Here is a 5,307-nt window from a genome sequence, read left to right as displayed (position 1 = left end):
TAAAAATGAAATTTTAAAAGCGGGGTGGGGGGTAACATAGACTTCCCCGGAGAAGGAGAAAGGGGCCATAGCTGGTATCCAAGTACCAGGCTTTCTGTCCTTTTTATGTGTTCTAGGCTTCCTTTGTTCTCCTGACCTCTTCTTATCTTTCTCCTTCCTGCATACAAGACTAGGCCCAGGGGCTGGGGATGTGGCTCAAGCAGTAGCATGCTCCCCTGGCATGCGTGGGGTGCTGGGTTCGATCCTCAGAACCACATAAAATAAAATAAAGATGTTGTGTCCACTGAGAACTAAAAAATAAATACTGAAAAATTCCTTCTCTCTCTCTCTCTCAAAAAAAAAAAAAAGACTAGGCCCAGGAATACTCAATGGGATGGCCGAAAGGTGGGAAACAGGTGGGCTGAAGGGGGAAGGGCAGGATGAAACAGCCAATGACACATTAATTAACAACCTTATAGTGAGAAACTAATGTGACTCCATTTTTAAAAATAAATAAATAACAGCAGCTTCTATCTCAAGGCCTGTCCTAAGGAAGGAGGCGTGACCCTTGTCCTTGGAAAAACCCATAGAGCACTCCTAAGCACATACCCACCCTGCTGAGTTGTTTGTCTGTAAATAACAGGAGAGGTCTGAGGCGTCAGGTGTCCCTGACCCATAACAACCCCCCTAGCAACCTCCAATCAGCATGAGATAGGGAGAATACCTGGAATGCCAGATGACCCCAAGTAGTTTATGGTGGTTGACAACATGTTGGGAAACCATGTAGTTTAGCAAGTACACCCCTTGTGGCCTAAACCAATCAGTTCAAAGGAATCCCTCTCTTGTATTAACCAATCGCCCCTACCCAAATTGTTCCTGCCATTGGATGTGTTAATTAATGTTAAGAGTTGTTTGATTTTCCCATGGTATGGAATGATTTGCTGTGTGATGCTGTGATGCATAGAGTATCCCCACAAAACCTATAAAATCCCACTGAACAAAGGACCAGGACTCACTCCCTGGGAACAGTTGTGAGTCCAGGCTCCAGCTTGCAATAAAGACTCTTGTGTGATTGCATCAGATTTGGCTCCTGGAGGTCTATTGGGGTCCCACAAATCTGGCATAATAGCTTGATGTAGGGAGGGGCAATTCCTAGGACTGGTTATTTTGGCAACAGGTTGGAGCAGAGACAGGTTCTTGATAAGGGCTCTGAAAGAATTAACATTTCAGTCCCTCAGGGGACAGTCTCCAACTTCCCAGACTCACTCAAAATTGGCCTGTTGATCAGACCTGACTGGATTTGCCTATCTATACTGACTTCCTGTCTAATTCTGGCTTTAGTAGTGGCGGTGATGGTATTCAGGATAAGACTGTAGATGTTGGTCTTATTTATTTGCTGCTGGTCTCCTTTACTTGACTTACACCAGAGACCCTTCCCTAATACCAACACCATTGCATATATCTGTAGTCCTAGTTATTTGGGAGGCTGAAGCAGAAGGATCACTTGAGCCCACAGTTTAAGAATAGCCTGGGCAACATAGCAAAACTTCTTCGTCTAAAAAACAAACAAAAATCTAATACCAACATCAGCCTTAATGTTTAGAAGGGCAGCAAGGGGTGGGAAGGGACCAAAATCTTTCTTCAGGGATACATTTGTTAGCTTACTCCATTTTGCCCCTGGACACTGCAGAGAAAGCATTCTTAAAGTCTCCCTACTGCCATCATGTCCAAATCAGAGTCCTCTAAAGAGCCCAGACAGCTACAGAAGCTATTCATTGGAGGGCTGAACTTTGAAACAACTGAGTCTGAGAAGCCATTTTGAGCAATGAGGGACACTCATGAACTATGTGATAATGAGAGACCAAAACACCAAGCGCTCCAGGGGCTTTGGGTTTGTCACTTATTCAGGAAGTGGATGCAGCCATGCAAGCCCCCACAAGGTGGATGGAAGAGTTAGGGAGCCAAAAAGAGCTGTCTCAACACAAGATTCTCATAGACCAGGGGCCTTCTTTACTGTAAAAAAGATCTTTGTTGGTGGCATTAAAGAGGACACTGAAGAACATCCCTTAAAATATTATTTTGAACAGTAAGGGGAAAATGTAGCTATTAAAATTGTGACTGAGGCATTTGAAAGAAGAAGGGCTTTGTTTTTGTCACTTTTTAAAATTTGTTCTAATTATTTATACATAACAGTAGAATGCATTTTGACTTACATAAATGGAGGTGACTTCTCATTCTTCTGGTTGTACATGATATAAATGTACAACAAATGTACAACAGTTGTGTAATCATAGCATATAAGGTAATAATGTCTGATTCGTTCTATGATCTTGATCCTTTCTACCCCCATAACCCCTCCCTTCTTTTCACTCCTCTCTATCTAATCCAAAGTATCTCTATTCTTCCCTAGCCACTTCCCCTTATTGAGAATTAGCTTCCGAATATCAGAGAAAACATTCAGCCTTTGTTTTTTTGGGATTGGCTTATTTTGCTCAGCATAATATTCTCCAGTTCCATCCATTTACCTAAAAATGACATAATTCAATCCTCTTAAGGTTGAATAATATTCCATTGTGATTTTCTTTATCCATTCATCTGTTGAAGGGCATCTAGTTTGGTTCCATAGTTTGACTATTGTGAATTGAGCTGCTATAAACACTGATGTGGCTGTGTCCCTGTAGTATGCTAACCTTAAGTTCTTTGTGTATAAAAAATAAAAAGTGGAGTAGCTGGGTCAAGTGGTGGTTCTATTCCAAGTTTTCAGAGGAATTTCCATACTACTTTCCAGAGTGGTTGCATCAATTTGCAGTCCCACCAGCAATGCATGAGTGTACCTTTTCCCCCACATCCTCACCAACATTTATTGTTTATTGTATTTCTGATAATTGCCACTCTGACTGGAGTGAGATGTAATCTTAGTGTAGTTTTAATTTGCATTTCTCTAATTCTAGAGATATTGAACTTTTTTCATTTTTTGTTGATCTATTGTATTTCTTCTTCTGTGAAGTACCTGTTCAGTTCCTTAGCCCTTTTGATGACCATGACTCTATGGATAAGATTGTCATTCGAAATACCATACTGTGAAAGGCCACAATTGTGAAGTGGGGAAAGCCCTATCAAAGCAAGAGATGGCTAGTGCTTCATTTAACCAAAGAAGTCATAGTGGTTCTGGAAATTTTGGTGGTGGTTGTGGAGGTGCTTTTAGTCAAAATGTCAATTTTGGTCATGAAGGAAATATCAATGGTTATGGTGGCTTTGGTGACAGCCATGGTGGTGGTGGATATGGTGGCAGGGGGATGGCTACAATGGATTTGGTAATGACAGAAGGAATTTTGGAGGCGGTGGAAGCTAGAATGATTATGGCAACTACAATAATCAGTCATTAAATTTTGGACCCATGAAGGGTGGAAACTTTGGAGGCAGAAGCTCTGGACCTTACAGTGGTAGAGGCCAGTACTTTACCAAACCACAAAACCAAGGTGGCTGTGGTGGTTCCAGCAGCAGCAGCAGTTGTAGTTATGGAAGTGGGAGAAAGTTTTATTTATTTATTTTTTTTTAATTTTTTTTTTCACTGAAGCAAAAGAAACTTTATTGAAAATTGAGGAAAATCAGCAGAAAAATAACCTCAAACAAGTAACAAAGCAAAGACCAAAAGGAAATAAGAGGGGAAAAATACCTAAATTAAGACAAAGCTCCAAACTATTTCAAAATGATGGAAATGGATTGGATATGGACTCTAAAAGACGCAGCTGGGGGTAGGGATCTGATGTGGGTGTGGCTCAGCAGAGACTGTGGGGAAATCCTTGTGGGAGAGCAGAGGTCCTTCATTCCTGGAGATGCAGGCAACCGCTGCACTGGGCTGCAGACCAAGACCCCCATAAACGAGGAAAGATAGTGATAACATTGGCCAAGGGCGGGGGCAGCATCAAGGGAAGGAAGTGCACCCAGGAACACCCATTCCACTCAGACTGGAGACCCAGACACTCCCAGGTGACTCAAATGACAGGTGATGAATGGTAGCCAGAGAGAGGACCTGTGGGACCTGTGGAATGGGGCAGGTGCAGAACCCCCATCCACTCAGAAATCTCCTGGACCTGATTTGTCTGTGTCTTCAAGGTCACCTTCCTCAGGCTCTGCAGTGGAGAGTCTCTTCAAGATGGCTTCTAGTTCCTTTTCCTCTCCCCTCATGGGCCAGGAACTCTGCTGGGAACCACCCCGGAGGTTCCCACAGGCCTGGACCTGAATAGAGAACCTTCTGGGTCTTCTGGAGCTGGGAGAGTGGTTATCTTGGCAGGATGGGCATATACAACAGAATTTGGACCAGGATGGGCCTGCCCAGGATGAGTGGGCACAGGATGAGTGTGAGGGCCGACACAAGTGTCCTGCATATGGATGATAGCCTCGTGCATACAGATGATAGCCTCGTTTATGCTTTATCTTACGTTCCACACTAAACCAATCCTGCACATGTCCCACTTGTTTCTCCCCTAGGCCAAGGCGGGAGTCCAGGGCCACCAGGGTACTGTGGGATGGAAAGGGGTCCTTCAGGAAGTGCTCCTCCAGCTTCTCCACCTGCTCCTTGCTGAGGATCAAAATAGTCCCACTCGACACCAATGGCCAGTGTATCGCGCATTCTTTTCATCTCATCCATGACAACTATGTCATTCATGGCAGCGACCTCTCTTTCCATTTTATCTCTGGAAGCAGAGGCCCAGTTCAGAGGAGTGGGAGGGAGAAAGTTTTAGTATTGCTGGGAAACAAAGCTTAGCAGGAGAGGAGAGCCAGAGAAGTGACAGGAAAGCTCCAGGTTACAACATCTTCATGCACTCAGCCAAGCACAGTGGTGGCAGTGCCTAGATGCTACAAAGAAGACAAAGTTTAGACAATATTCACGTTTACAGGAAAAAAAAAAAAACCCTTGAGTACTGTATTTGTGACTAATTGTATAACAGGTTATTTTGGTTTCTGTTCTGTGGAAACTAAAGTTTTCCAAAGATTTTAACAGAGACTTTTTTTTTTTTTGCACCCATGTTATTAATAGAAAAAATGTGATAGTCTGATCATGATGCCTAACAAATGTGTCTTAAGGGCTGGGGTTGTAACTCAGTGGTAGAGTGTTTGCCTGGCACCTGTGAGGCACTAGGTTCAATTCTCAGCACCACATTAAAAATATAAAAAATAAAAAAGTAAAGGTACTGTGTCCATCTACAATTAAAAGATATTTTTAAAAATGTGTCTTAAAAAAACAGAACAAAAAAGAAACAAACTTTCTGCAACTTATCTCCACTAACGCTTAAAATCACCCTGGCGGGGGATGTTGCTACTCTT

At 42.9% G+C, this 5,307-nt stretch overlaps 1 pseudogene; it reads left to right on the top strand.

Moving 5' to 3' along the window:
• Positions 1-1,702: 1,702 nt before the first annotated feature.
• Positions 1,703-3,874, top strand: LOC125619138 (annotated as a pseudogene).
• Positions 3,875-5,307: the final 1,433 nt, after the last annotated feature.

Source organism: Marmota marmota, unplaced genomic scaffold, assembly GCF_001458135.2.
Source record: "Marmota marmota marmota unplaced genomic scaffold, marMar, whole genome shotgun sequence".
NCBI lineage: Eukaryota > Metazoa > Chordata > Mammalia > Rodentia > Sciuridae > Marmota > Marmota marmota.
Note: the sequence above shows the minus strand (reverse complement) of the source record. Positions and strands in the feature narration are given on the sequence as shown.